Here is a 16593-nt window from a genome sequence, read left to right on the forward strand (position 1 = left end):
CCTCTAATCCTTGCACATTCTTAGTTATTGAAGCCTCTGTCTCTTTCTCTCTCCTCTGCCTGTTAGTCTGGCATGGTATTCAATGACTGGCCTTATTCAATGAAGAGCAATTGAAGGTAATTTAAAAATGTAATTTCTGTCAGACATTAAAAGAAAAAGGGAGGGACCTTGCTATTATCTCTGGACCAGGGCAGATGGTTGTAACTTAATTGGAGTTCTTCTTTTCCTAACAGAGAAAAGTGTGTGTGTATGGGAGGGTGATTGTTCTGAGACATGGTATGTGACAGAAAGTGGACTCTGCCTTTTTTACAGGTTGAAATATCCAAACTTTTCATCACAATTATCAACAGTTATCAGTCCATGTTTCTAGGGGTTATTAGGTTCCTCTCATAGTCTCACTCTTTCTTTCTCTCTCAAAGACACACAGACACACACATACATTCTTCCCTCATTCCCATCATAATTACTTCTATTATGTAATAGCTGCTTCACTATAAATCAACAGTAACAGGCAAAAGCTCTAATCAATGTAATGAGACAGACATTTTAGTCTCCCTCCACTTTTTCTGTAGAGGGTCCTTTCCCCCATGACCACCAGTGCATTAAGGTCACTGCAACCATTACAGTGAGTGTTCAATCTTGGGTTAAGATGCCTTATGGGAAAGTAGCTCACTAGCCTGCATGAAGACTATCGATAGCCATAAAATTGTCCTTACAAGTTGAGTTGAAATAACACTGGCAACTATCCATACTTGAAAGAATATTACATTTATATTAAGTCATATTATATTTGTGAGAGATAAGAAGTCCAACAGGTCAAAATAGTCCAAGAAAACATTTTTTTACTTTTATTTTATAAAGGAATTACTGTCACAGGATAATCAAAGGGGACAATGCCCCTTCTGATTTCTCTGTGACGATCATTCCTTCTTTGATATCAAAATGGACATTTTGTCATGTACTCCTTTAATGGGGCAATGGACAGAATCATTAAATGACCTACAATGGGTTTTGAATGGTGAATATATGTAGGGAAAGGAGAAGAGACCCATCATTAAATATTAATCCAAGCTAAAAGCTCACTGGGTGGGATATGCCATTTGCAAGCCACAAGCTAAAGAGCCTGGTCAATATAAACTGCATGAACAAACACAAACACATACACATATGCAGGCTCACAAACACACACAGGCCAGTTCAGATGCAAAAAGCAGTGACATGGAGCAGCTCTCCCAGTAGCACAGGGGAGGGAAAGGATTTGGCAGTCAACCAGAACTGAATCTGACAGCAAATTGTAGCGCAGGAAGTCTGGCAATTTCCACTGCCTGTCGCATCTCTGTATAAAGCTCACTCATTCTTCCATTTTGTGGAAGCTTAAAAAGATGCCAGATGCCGTCACTGAATATTTTAGCCCATGAACAACTTTTGCTTCACTCACAAGTCACAAACCCAATCAAAGAGCTGTTGCAACCACCATACATAGATGGGTGGGAAGTACCTGATCCAACCCAGATGACACTTCGTTCACATTTGGTTCACATTCCCTGAACCAAAATGCATCTAATTTCACCCAGCTAACAATTTTATGTTCCAAGAACAATCCGTTAATGTTCCAGATAATGGGGATATTATTTCTGAATATTCTGTAAATGTTCAATGTACAGGGTATTTTTACATTTATGACATGTTTTAAAAAAATCTATAAAACATTCCTGAAACATCACACGTTGAATGTCTTTACAAAACATTTTCAGAACATTAACTTACACATTTTATACTTTCTTTGTGTGATATCCCTCTGACAAGATTCTAGCTGATTGATATCCCTAGATTCAGGCCTAGTATCCTACCATAAGGATTTCTACCATGGAGAAATCTAAGCACTACAGTTGAACATTCATAGTGATTAGTTTTATTTCAGGGGGAAAAAGCAAGAAAACACAAAAACACAGACATTGCAAACAGAATGTTACAAGGAAGTTAACATTATATTCAGTCTGTTTCCTAAACTTTCTGAGATCCTTCACATAATGTTTAGCAAGGTTCTGAGAACATTCACTGTTAGCTTGGTTATTTCTGAATTATTTTATGTGCATTAACCTACTTTGCACTTTTTAGCTCAACACACTTCATTCATTCTCATGCATGTCTCCAACGTGAACAATTGCACTACCACAGGACTTCAAGTAGACTCAACAGGTTGTCTAGTAAAACAATGTGGTGTAACTGCTATTTGACCTCAGTTCATTTCCCTGGCACATTCTTCTTCACATTGTGGAGGTATTCCACTGCTGAATAATTGATAATGGATGACAGCAATGGAGCCTGTCAGATAGAAATTAATACACAAGTGTCATTAGCTGGGACTAAGCTTAATAACGTTGATCAAATAATGCACAAGCAATAAGAAACAAAATGTAAACTCCTGAAGGGACTTGTTCTCAAAATGGCCTTTCTCTTAGCTAATTTTGTTTAAATTATCAAACTGTATTTATATTTTCCTATAAAATTAAATGCCCACACAAAACGAACAGAAAGAAATACCTTAAAAAACAGAAAGGTCGCATAGTAGTTTATGTGAAAACAGAACGAGAGGCAGTGCCTCTTTAGAATCTTTTTTATGTTAAACAACACCACAATGTGCTGTCTAATTGCTTAAATGGCCACTTAACATCTAAAGACAGTATGAACATGCTGTAATTACAATATGTAATGACGGCAGACCCATAGATACTAACGCCCAAGCCAACCTCAGTCACAGTCTTGCCTATTTATTCATTATATAATCAGAACATAAACCAATGGCCTTTGTAGTTTTCACACAATCATCAAGAAAAGAAGCAAACAGCCCAAAAAGGAATGAAAATAAACCAAAAAATTCAAAGTACACAAAGTGCACAAATGAGTAAAGTGAGTGCTGAGCACTAAATTTTTGGAAAGGATGTCAAAGTGCTAACACTGATGACAGCTTGGGAGGACAATAACAAATTTGCTCTGCAGAGCTTTCGCTATGAGCAGAAAATGGTAAACCAGTGCAAATGACTCATTCACGGAAGAAATTTATTTCTCGATTCATGCATGGATATCTGGCAAAAAGCCTATTACCCTAGCTTCACTATGTCAGTGTGGAACCTAAACAGATTTTACATGATTTATATGACTCGGCTTACAACGTCTGCTGATAAAAACAGGTGCATGTTTCGAGGACATTTTTTCCCTCTGAAAAGTATGTAAAGGTTCGGAGGCCTGGCTGATGTAATTTTGCAGTGAAGGCTTAAAAGAGAGCATTGCCATGTCGCCTTGCATTTGAATTTTAAAATCTCAGCAGTCAAGCAGGCCATCTTAACAGCCATTAGAGTTTGGAATGCCATACACATTAGCTCTATTCCTCACAGTTACTGCCAGTGCCATTACTGCAGATGGGGAAGGGCCTGATAAAAGAATTCACCAAGTGCAAATAAACAAAATATATTATTGGCACAGAGCGTGTTTACATTTGTGCTATGACTACCATCACTATAATATGAACTAATCTACTTGATAAGGCAATCTATTCTACTTGGTGGTAAGTCAATCATGGAGGAACAGGTAAAAAGTCTTAGCAAACATGAACACATACACACAAACACAGCCGAGGAAAGAGCATGGTATGTTCAGTTTGTTTGTTTTAACATAGGTTGTATATTTTCCCACCTACACTGAACATGTAACACCTGAGGGGTAGTCAGACAGCTGTCTCATAGGTACTTAGGCAGCCAAGGTGGAGTGAAATCTATTGGCAGTGAAGATTACAAAGCAAATAAAACTGAATAATTTTCCATGCTTTCCCATAACATGATGCTCATTCAAATAAATTTTAAACTGGTGACAAAAAGATAAGTGTGTTAGTACTATATGTAAGTTACATACAAAAATAAATCTATATATGCAAATTTGCTTGGTCACTCAAGTGCTTTTCCAGCTACTGTCATCACTGGCTCTCAGCGGGTTATGTGGACTACTGCTGAGCCAAAGACTTGAGTGCAACCCCTTTCCCTGCCTTTTCTACCCTGCCAATAAAGCAAATCGAGCACTCCTGCGAAGAATAACCGTTTCATGGTTGTGGAGAGCACTGGCTGCATTCGACTTCATACTCTGGCATAAGCTGGTCCAAGCCCATATGGGTGGAAAGTGTAAAAAAACAAACAAACAAACAAAAAAAACAAAGAACAAAAAAAAAAGAAAGAAAAAAAAACAACAACTGCAGAGGATGATCTGGCAATCCAAAATAGACACAGAGACTGACTGTTCCATGATATACACTTCCCTCCAGAATGCCGAAACCTCAATTAGTAGGGGAAAAAATGCAGGATAACAAAATCACTTTTTTAACTTTATTATGAATTGTTATGAATTGGCTGACATAGTCATAGTCACAGATTTCTTTGATTATGTACACGTTAGTAAAGCTATATGAAATCTCTCTTAGTCATCAGCATGTTCGAGGTATAATTATGAAAGCTCATGATTTGCTTGATCTCCCATTTTGTTATATATATATATATATATATATATATATATATGGGAACCTTTTAGAATTAGGATCCAGTTAAATATATTAAAAATTCACTCACTGCCTGATGCTTTTAATGGAAACTTCACCCCAATTCTAAAAGGTTCCCAGCACTTTGCATTTGTAATCACTATGAGTTTAAAGTGCAGAATGTCAGCTATGTACCCATTAGGAATCAGAATATTTTTTTTACACGTGGCCCCCTCTTCAACTGACCATATGGATTTGGACACCTGGCCACTCAGTTGTTTCTTAGCCAGCTGTTTGTCATTGTTTCAGAAATCAGTTACTTATATATCTCAAAATGAGTCCCACAAACACATTTTATCATGTGGCTAAACAAATTCAGTTTGAGCCAAAATCAGCTGTGTTAAAATATAGTGGTAGAGAGAAAACCACAGGACCCCACACAATAAGTTCAATCATGAAAAGAAAAAAAGTTTAACAAATCATAAATACTATCCAGGGAATGTGCAAATGTATAAAACAAGATGAGAAAGATGAATACCTCAGCCCAAACTTGGAGGTTTTACCTTATAGGTTTATAACACTACTGGTAAACCTCATGAACAAAATGCCCATACAACAGCTTCCTAAAAACAAAACAACAAAAAAACCCTGACACTTCCACATATAAGATGAAGTTGAACTGAACCTTTACGAGAATGACTGAAAGAGAGAACTGTGGCGATAAACATGAAACTACTTAAAATCCAAAGAGAGGACCATGGAGATAAACAAGGAACTTGTCATAATCCGTAGAGATAAATGTGGAACTGCTCATAATCCAAAGAGAAAACTGGAGATAAACATGGAACTTCTTATAATCCAAAGAGAAAACTGTGGAGATAAACATGGAACTGCCATAATCCACAGAGAGAACCATAGAGATAAACATATAACTACTCATAATCCAAAGAGAGAACTGTGGAGATAAACATATAACTGCTCATAATCCAGAGAGAAAACTGTGGAGATAAACAGACAACTTCTAAATAATACAAAACATCATAATCCACCAGTTGTTTCATTTGAGCTGTAGAGTAGGGACAAAAAATTAACAAACCTGTCAGTCAAATTACACACCAAAAGCACTGTCTGAACTTTATTATTGGGCTCCAATAAGTAGACGAATTTTGTTTTTTGTTTTTTTGTTTTTGTTTTTTTGTTTTTGTTTTTTTTTTAATTGAAGGAGCAATAATCAGGTGATACATGTAGAGTGCAATGCAGTTTTAGTGCAGAATAAACTTGAATCAATGTATAAAGTGTCTTTGTTGATGGTAACGGTCATACACCCTTGTTTTTTCTAATATCTGTAAAAATTCTAAATGTTTCGGCAAACAATTTCATATATAGTTTTGTTACCTTCTAGTTTTTTTTAAGGAGTGTTTTGCATCATCTTTTTCCTGTCACACATGGGCGTGGACCTCAGCATACTGCATATTCATGAGAAACTCTCCACTTAGAGCCAGAGGGTGGAGTATGCATGCCTTTTCAGTATATTGGTGAAAGCGAGAAACCCTAGATACAGGCTACAAAAACTGTATAAAGCCTACACTAACCAAATGCATACTGGAACTGCAACCCCAGTATAAAACAATAAATGAATAATTAAATAAACAATAAATATCTGACTAGTAAAAATTGTTGCTACTTTGTAAAAAGCAAACACCAGGGTATATGACTTGAACTTGTTTCTGTCATTGGATTGTTCAACCAAAATTGTGGCATGGAGCTTTACAGTGGAGCCTTTAGAAGCAGCACGCTCGCAGCTGTTTTTACCTTTAACTAGTAAAAGTAGAAAAAAAAATTACCTGAAATTTTGTACAACATATTTGTTAAATGTAAATCTTTAAATTATGGTTTTACAAATACTGCTTTCAGAAGTTTTCTGCACAGCTGACCATGCGTGCAGGAAAACCACTGTATTTCCATTGACACTCTTTGCAACAAACGTGGCTAGCTCGTTAATTAACAGCCCAGTTATCTAACTAGCCAATATACTTCTGACCTTCAAGTATGGAGCATGCTGGAAATGGCACATGAACCAAACCTTATTTTGTATCAGCCTGAAGAGGACAATTCCAAGCATGAATTTGAACCTGAACCTAATAATCTTTGTAGCCTTATAACAGAGTCTGAGTACTATTTATGTCAGTTTCTACATTAGCTGGAGATACACTACCTGGCCAAAAAAAGGTCACCACCTGGATTTAACTAAGCAAATATCTCCTCCCATTGGATAATTACTACATGGGTGATTATGTTTCAGCTGGCAACAAGTTATTTAACCCTAACTGATGCAGTTAGTAGCTTCTCATTTGTTAAACAACCATGTCGAAAGACACATCCTGTGGTCATGGAAAAGATGTTAATCTGTTTCAGAAGGGTCAAATTATTGGAATGCATCAAGCAGAGAAAACATCTAAGGAGATTGCTGAAACTACTAAAATCGGGTTAAGAACTGTCTGACGCATTATTAAAAAGTGGAAGGACATCTTCGAGGAAAGAATGTGGTTGGAAAAAATCTTGAATGATCGGTGATCACTGAAACATGTGGTGAAATCAAATCGTAGAAAAACAGTATAGTGAAATAGTGAAAACAATAGTGAAAGTAAGAGCATTTCCACACGCACAATGTGAAGGGAACTCAAGGGATTGGGACTAAACAGCTGTGCAGGATTAAGAAAACCACTTGTCAGTGAGGCTAATCGGCAAAAACGGCTTCAATTTGCTAGGGAGCATAAAGATTGGATTCTGGAGCAATGAAAGAAGGATATGTGGTCTGATGTGTCTAGATTTACCCTGTTCCAGAGTGATGGGCACATCAGGGTAAGAAGAGAGGTGGCTGAAGTGATGCACCCATCATGCCAAGTGCCTACCATACAAGCCTGTGGGGGCAGTACTATGATATTGGGTTGCTGAAGTTGTTCAGGTCTAGGTTCAGCAATATTATGTGCCCAAAGAATGAGGTCAGCTGACTACCTGAATATACTGAACAACCAGGTTATTCCCTCAATGGATTTTTTATTCCTTGATGGCACGGGCATATTCCAAGATGACAATGCCAGGATTCAACGGGCTCAGACTGTGAAAGAGTAGTTCAGGGAGCATGAGACATCATTTTCACACATGGATTGGCCACCACAGAGTCCAGACCTGAACCCCATTGAGAATCTTTGGGATGTGCTGGAGAAGACTTTGCGCAGTGATCCAAATCCCATCATCAATACAAGATCTTGTGGAAAAATTAATGCAACTCTGGACAGAAATAAATGTTGTGACATTGCAGAAGCTTGTAGAAATGATGCCACAGCAAATGCGTGCCATAATCAAAGCTAAAGGCGGTCCAACAAAATATTAGAGTGTGTGACCTTTTTTTTGACCAGGCAGTGTATAATTAGTTAGCTAGTTAATTAACTAGCTAGCAAGCTAGCTCAGTCATTTTGACACCTACATTCTTATTGCTACCCAGCGACATTATGGGATATTCTGTCAAACAAAAACGATATCTACTTTTATAAAAAAATACTTACAGTGCTATCATGCACATGGCCTGCAGTAAGTACTGGGAAAGCAGTTCCTTTCTGCTTGAGTCACTTTCCAAGTCCTGTGCAGTTATTGAGGCCATTATTTAAATGAGTCTGCAGTAAAATATTTGCTGCAAACCTTTGTGCTGACTGCATGTCAGCCCTTGAAAGAAATTCAAGCCATTTGCTTTGGTCTTGTTAATGCCAGTCATTGTTTTCACTCCTACACCCAAAAATGAACATTTGTTAACGCATGCCATATCATTAGCTAGCAAGAGTTATATCAGTGTAACGTGATGCATATGGAATGTCTTTCACAGTTTATAAATATGGAATGTAAAGTAGTTTGTGATTTAATGTAGTCAACAAACGTTGTCTGTGACGTACCTGTAAGATGCTGCCAAACAAAGTGTAATTTGTAAAGGGTGATGGTTTTAATTTTAAGGAGGAGAAACAATGTAGGGGATCTTTAAGGTGGAATTAAATTGCATATTTCAGCCATAGTCTTTGATTGCATGTTGAGTTTCAGTCACACAGCTGAATGGCTCCTGTAAGCACCTGCATACTGAAGACTAGCTTCTCAAATACAGGCTAAGTATGGTTAAATAGAGCTTTTGGACTAAGAAAGACAAACACGGTGAAGTGAATTGTAAATTAGTTCATAACTAAGCTTTGTGTACAGGGGCTTGAATCAAATACACTTAAATCACAAACACTTGTGTCATGTACAATACTCATGTATCGATACTCATGTTCGATACTTTCCAAGCCTCTATAGCTGAATCATGGGCCAAGTGTATCATTGTGTGATTATTAGATTGTAGAAAGAGATATTGTTTTTTTCTCTTCAAGTTGCTTTTGCTGTAGCATTACAAAACCTAGCATAGAAAAAAACATACAAATGTGCATTATCAATTTCATTGATTAGTGTCCACTCAACTAGTTCACAGAGGAAAGTGGTAGCTCAGTGGTTAAAGTACTTGACTTGTAACTGGCTGGTTTCTGGTTCAAGCCCTGCCGTCTTACCACTGCTGGGCCCCTCAACAAGACCCTTAAGTTGTATACAGTCATACTTTTAAGTTGCTTTGGATAAAAGTGTCAGCTAAATGCCATAAAGGAAAGTACAGAAGGGCTGTTTCAGCACTTTGGACAGAGCCTCTGCCTTCCTCTCTCGCACACACACACGGATATAAATCAATAGCAAATCACTAGTCACATCCACAAATGATTACCCCATGGTGAAAGGAGTCTCATATCTCTTGGTCTGACATATTATGATTTTTTTTTTTTCTCAGATATTTTTGTTCAAGGTAATTCATATTGCTACACTTAATGAATTTTGGCAACCCATTTGTGAACTAATGTGAAATAATTGCAGATAATGGGTAACACATAATATCATATGTCAGTAGCATAACTGTTCACTGCTCTGCTACTGAAAACCAGAGAAAAACATAGTCATAGACAGTGATGGTAGAGAGGGAGAGACGGCAAGAGACCAAGAAAGCAAGAGTGCATGAGCAAGAATGACAGACAGAGAGAGCTAGACAAAACAGAGAGAAAACACTGTTGGGTAAAGCAGATCCTGTCATTCTGAAAAGGCTTCAGACACAACCGTGCAAACGCAAGCCAGTTATCACACAGCACCAGCACAGCCTTGGCCTTTTGTAATCTTCCTTGCTCTCAATACCCCAATAACTCTGTTTGTTTGTGTGTGTGTGTGTGTGTGTGTGTGTGTGTGTGTGTGTGTGTGTGTGTGTGTGTGTGTGCGCGTGCATGTGTGTGTGTGCGTGTGTGCGTGTGTGCACATGGTGCCATGTTAGGGGTGAGCAAGATTCTTTTGTTGTGTGTGAATACCAAGTGAATAATGTCTGTACATGCATGCATGTGTGTGTGTCTCTTTGTGTTTAATATAAATTCAAAAATACAGTAATGCTGAGATGGGGAATTGGGTATAAATGTGCATATAACTGGGCTTTGGAGTCTGTGTAATTAGCATTAGATCTCCTGTATACTATAGTACCTCATAGTAAAATCTTTTAAACAGCAGAGAAATGTTTTCACCATGTTTCAGGAATCTATGTATCTCATGCTGACAAAATAATTAGAATTTATGAAGCAGTTCCTCTGAAACAACCCAGGCTACTGGTCAAAGCTTACATACTCATCTGTGTTTTACACACAAACACGACACTCACAATTTGGATATGCACTGATTAGTCTGTCCGGATGGCCATCAGTCTAAAAGCCTTTCAGGGTATCCTGGTGTCATCACTTTATTTCCCACAGTTGCTCAAAAGCCATTATGTGACAGTATAACGCAGCCAGCCAGGCAAATGCCATGCCCTTCTCCTTTCCCCTCTCTCTGACTCTCTTTCTCTCATACACACTCTTTGTGTGAACAAAACAACATGCACATGGTGTTTAAACATACATCCATGTCAGTTTACTATTTTTCCTCTGGCCTTCAGTCCGCAGGGTGGGTGTGAAGCTGTGGAGAATCACTTCGGTCCTCTCCTGCGCTCTCGCAGCCTCTGATGCAACTTCTCGACTCCAACCCAGGGAGAGGGCACGATTGCGTTAGTGCGATGGCATATGGACACCCAGGCATACCTGAGAATTGGCACTCGGAGTATGGGCCATACAGATTCGCCACCATGCAAGCTCACTAGGACTATTCCGCTTGCTAAATTAAGACATAATCCTTGAAAAACAATGCCAGTCACTCAGCTCAGAATTTCAAGGACACTATACATCAAGATTTTGCGTGCGTTTTCTCTTTACTTTCTCATAACCTATTATGGAGATCTTGTCACTGGTTTACAGACAGAGATTAGAGATAGAGATCACTAAGCATTGCTTGCAAACCATGAAAGACTCATAAATTCACTTCTGTATGGGTTCGCTGCCTTCAGAAGCTGCTCCAGCACTTGGAGGGCATCACGGTAATGTTTAAAGGGGCAATATGTAATTTTTCTAAAGATTCTTATTCACATTATGAAACCACCTTTATACTGTCAATTAGTGGCCTGGATGTTTCAGATATTCTTTACTAAACTATTTTAAACATAGCCGTCTCTATGGCGCATAAACTGGTTCAATCTGATTATTCATTGCATATGAGCTGCGCTTCATAGGAAAAATGTTCAAATAAATCTGTAATCACTTTCATAAATATTGTGTGTTACTTTTTGGTGGTAAAAATGACTTATTTAAAGCAATAGCAATGGTCAAATGGTGATATCCAGGCCTTTCACTGTGAGAAATTAACATATTGGAATATCATAAAATGGCAACTTTAGTCATGACCATAATAATGCAATGCATCTGATACTGTAGCCAGTTTCCATAGCAATACTTACATGTCACTGAATAGTTTTATTACATCTAATTCAATTTGGCGAGCCCTTTATGAGGGGACTCCAGTGTGTTAAAGTGGGGAATGCATTAGCATATGCCATGCCGTTCCATAAGGTAAGAATTTTCAACAACACATCTGGCCAATTATATGACAACAATCAGCAATAGCTCTTCACTACATTAGACTATTCTGCTTGAATTTAGTGCACTTGAAAAAGGTATTATTTGATATACACACACTCCCTCAAAGATAGGTCTGTATGATCAAAAATATTCAGGTAAAAAAAAGAAATCAAATCAACTTAGATTCACACCTTTTCTACAGTGGTTGCTATAGCAACATTGATGGTCCAATGGCAGGGTGCATGAACACTCACACCTCAAGTCCCACTACATGTGCAGACACACACAGAGATGCATGTGTAAATGTGTGTGGTGTATGTTTGTGCATATATTTAGCTCTTTAGGGAGACCAAATATTCAAATCACAGGGAAAAAAATAAGATTAATTGGGGACCCACAAGAAAAGTTTTATACTTGAAGAACTTAAACAGTTAAAGGATTTGTGATAATCATTCTTCACACCTACATGCTAAGACGAGCCAAACTATGATTACAAACAATTTCCTCTGTCACTCCCAACTTGTTGAGAAAGAGAGCGATGGGGGTGTGAGATGTGTGTTGCTTGTCAGCATTACATGTGACAAACTGGTCACATGGGCAGTGTCTGCTGTTTTAGAAAGCACATTACAATTTTACTTCAATATCGGTTAAACCTGCTTCTTTATTAGTAGTCTAAATAAAAGACTTCAAATTATTAAAAGACTTCAAATCATTATCACTACATGATGTGTGGGTTTAGGATTATGGACTGCAGACTGCAGTTTATGACAAGTTATATGCAAATTACAGATTGCTATCCACTGCTAAAAGTGGGCCAGAAAATATCAACCTCATTTTTCTTTCTCTCTCTCTCTCTTTCTCTCTCTCTCTCTCACACACACACGCACACACACACACACACACACACACAGGATAATCTACTTCACATACTATACTGCAGCACATTCTTCAAAAGTTTTTGACATGCAAAACCTCCTGGATGAACTTGTGCTTTGTTCGTCTCTCTCTACTGATCTCCTGAGATCATGTGTATTTTTAGTTGGCTTGTAGTGCACAGGGTTACTTATAAATTTCTATGCATTATTACCTGGTTAAATAATTCATTGAGCACTGAAGGTCTATATATTGTGAGCATATGCTGCCAAACATTTTAGTCCATTTTTCCTTTGGTAATTAAAATAAAATTAACAAAAACTGTAATCACAATTTTTTAAGACTACTCTTTTATTATTTAATCCTCTCACACTTCAAATAGCAATTAACATTCAGTGACAATTAAATGTCCCCTAAAACTGTTGCATTATTTTCAACCTCCTGTCTAGTGTCCATATCCGTGTTGAGACCAATGAAAAATCTCCATAGCAAATGATGACTCACAGTAAGATGTGTGAATTTCTCTGTGTGTGTTTAATCAAAAGTTAACTATGCCACAGACTAGAGGGTCCAGTTGTCTGATTTTAGGCCAGACAGTCTGGTTTCTCAGCTTCCTGTCCTATTTGTCCTCCTGGTGGGAACTGGTAGTTGTGTTGCATTGATCAATATCATTCTAGTGTGTCACTGCGTACTATCCATATCAAAGCAAATATCTCGTATACCATTGGTTTAATAGAAAGCTACTGGTTAACTGTATAAAGACTGCACTCTAAATGCTAGTCAAGATTTTTGCAACAATGTAAAAATACTAAAAATAAAAACAACATCAGTTCTCAGTGGTCAGCACATTCTTTCCTTTCAAAGCATATGAAAGATACATTTCATGCGTTTTTTACACTATGCCAGACAAATGCTGCAAGTAGGTGCCACATTTGGTGAGTCAGACATTAATTTATAATACAGATTTCTAGATGAAATTGGTCAGCTCTGTTAGCTACCTAGATTTTTTATTTTGTGTGTTGTAGTGTCATATCCTCATTCCCACTTAGGAGTTATTAAAGTGGCCACCCTACGACAGACGAAAGCTGAGTCGGAAGTACAAAAATAAACAGCCTTACTAATGTTACAAGGAAAAATGTCCCTAATTTAATTCTGCTACCACAGCAAGCTTATTTTTAATGCTAAGATGTCTTGGTTTTAACAAGGGTCAGGGTTAGGAAATAAATTACATTTATCGTAATGTAATTCCCCGATTTCTCTCTCCTCTCAGGTATAGAAAAACCAACCACTTGGTATGCTCTAGAAATAATAACTTGAAATGATAATGTTGCAATAACTCCCCTTTTTCATAGTCATTTACCACTGAATCAAAATTGATATAGGTTTGCCTAGAAAGAGCAAAAATCACATGACGAAGCAGTCATAATATCATATTTTACGATACATATATTTCTTTGCCACTGTGGTCATTACCTTGGTTACTGGTAGTCTGGATTTCTGTAGAGATTTTTTATTTATTGATTTTTTGTATACAAAAAACTATACAAACAGAATTTGAACTTTAATATTTGTTATCCTGCAGCAAACGTAGGTGCTATTATGTATCATAGTCTGTTAGTTTTATCACTATATGTTTAGAGTACATTAAGTTGTGTCACACTCTCCTCTGCAACTCGATCTACTGTGGACTATGCATCCCATAAACCTCCTGTACAGTCCCAGTCACCTGTGTTCTAAACTCACCTGTGTCTCATTCTTTAGGTGTTCACCCTATACATATCCTATGGTCTCTATCTGTCCTTGTGAAGTCTCATTTGCCTTGAGTTGTAGTTTGTTTTCTTGTTAGCCATTTTGGATTACCTGCCTGTTTTGGGTATTCTCCTGCCTGTTCCCTTTGGATCTGTTTGCTCTGTGCCTCTACTTGTATCAACCCTTGCCTGTATTTGACTACTCTTTGGATTAGCCCTATTAAACTGAAATTTTATACTGCATTTCGACTCCATCTCTGTTCAAAAACCTGAGAGTTTGCATGCATTTGCATTAATGACTGTATGCATACAGTGCATTGTTTAGCATTATCCAAATTTGTATGATTTTCACTTTAGCTGCAATTCCAGGCTCTTTAACCGATTCTTAGCTATATTGGTTTTGATTCTGTGGTAACAGTCTATAAAACAGTGTCCAAGGGTTTTGCAGAATTTTTGAAAAAGTATCTGAACAAGAATTTGGGACGAAAAATGTAGCAACTTTCAGGTATGTTTAAGAAGCCTATAAGAAGGCTCACAGTAACCTTTCAGGTGTTATTCCCATTTGATTGAAGAGTCATAGCTAGCAATCAAAGCAACTGAAGTGTTTTGCATTTAGAATAAACATTTTTGATGCATATACTAAGTAAATCTGCATCTGCATACCATATAATTAATTATTTGGTATAAATGATCTTACAATAAATACTGATTTGCTTAAAAATATTTAATCATAGTGTGATCTCACCAAAATGTCATACCAATTAGCATAAGAGAGAGATGTCTTTGGATTTCATACAAAGTTGGAAGAAAAGGTATGAATAATAACAACACTAAATTTCACCATTTGTAATTTTTCATACAAACTGGGCTGCTCAGATTTTTAATGAATTTGTTATCAGGGGCATCAGACAGAGGATAAAGGTGGACCTGACTACCAGGGGCCCTCTTTGGATGGGGGGGCCCCTCTAATAGCCTCAGATTTTGGATTGTATTTTTTATACTCTGTTATTATACAGATAAATTATACCAGTCTGTGTCTTCCCTGAATTGTTCTGTTTATGCGTGTTGTTTCCTTTAAAGTCCCTCTTCTGTCATAGACTAAACCACTATAACATTACCTTTGTTCAACAAAATCACATATTTAGAAGTTATTTTTTCAAGAAAAAATCCCCTATTGTTCTAAAGGTGGCTTAGATATAACTCTACACCCTTTCTTTCGTTCAGGAAACACGGATCTATGAATATCTCTGTCTCCACCCCTGCACACTCCATCGCAGCTTGAGCTTACCTGCTTGCCTTTGACTATATGCTCAAACAGGAAAAAAGTTTGTTTTCTGCACTACTGGCTACTGTAGGCTAGAAAATGGCAAGTGGTAATACTGGAGTAATTCAGCCATACATGTTCAATCTGACACAGGACAAAAAGAGGAGAGACATGTACAGGGTAATTTACAAGCCAACTTTAGAAACATACAATGTCAGAAAAGTAATGGTAACAGATAACATTAGCATTTGGCTTGACTAGGTTATCAAACAGCTAATAATGTGTTGTTAATGTTAGACAACCTTGGTCCTGATTGCCAGCTCTGACATTTTTAAAGTTGTAAAGATAAACATCCAGATGTTGCATTAGGACGAACTGATTTGGACAGCACAAAATCTCTGTTAAGAAAGGCATCTATTTCATAACTAACTATTGTACTATCTATATGTATACTCATGTTACCCCTCCTGTTTGGGTGCTCATTGGGTGACAATGTATGACTACGTACAGTATACATGTCTTATACAGTATATTGTATACAGGAATTATAGTGACAGCGCATGATGATATGTACATTTTAAAAGAATAACAGAAAATATATGCTTTAGAATTCCCCATTGAAAAAATCTTTTTAAAAAACTCATATCCATGTCATATGTACTTAGCTGTTGTATATGGTTGTATTTCCAGAATTTGGTAACATTGGCTGCATCTTGACCACAGATAATACATATGACCGCATGTGGGATAAGTATGCCTTCCAGGCATTCTGGCAGAAAACAGTTTCCTCCGCATCCCACGTGCACTTGAATTAGCCTTATCTTGGTACTAGCAGCTTATGAGGAATGACCTTTACCAATCCCTATCCCGTCTGTATAAGACATCATGTCAAAATTTGACATGAATCATTGTACTATATAACTTGGCAAGATAACATTGTCTAACATTATCTAAAACACTGTATATTTGTTATACATAGTCTATGGATAATACGCATGCATTGATAAATAGAACAGCATTGGGTTTCCATCACTTCTGCTAGCTCTATTATGCTAATTATATGGACAGCCCCAGTCCACATGGACTGATTCCTTAAACATCAGAAAAGTAAGAGGTGCTTGCTGGCTGATTCTGGACCTAACA

The 16593-nt window shown here is 37.4% G+C and overlaps 1 protein-coding gene across 5 annotated transcripts in view; it reads right to left on the reverse strand.

Annotated features, from left to right (window-relative positions):
• bsna (bassoon presynaptic cytomatrix protein a) overlaps positions 1–16593 on the reverse strand; it is a 99255-nt gene that overhangs the window by 67996 nt on the left and 14666 nt on the right. The gene's annotated exons all lie outside the window — the stretch shown is intronic.

The sequence above is a fragment of the Electrophorus electricus genome, chromosome 18 (assembly GCF_013358815.1).
Source record: "Electrophorus electricus isolate fEleEle1 chromosome 18, fEleEle1.pri, whole genome shotgun sequence".
In the NCBI taxonomy this organism is placed as follows: Eukaryota; Metazoa; Chordata; class Actinopteri; order Gymnotiformes; family Gymnotidae; genus Electrophorus; species Electrophorus electricus.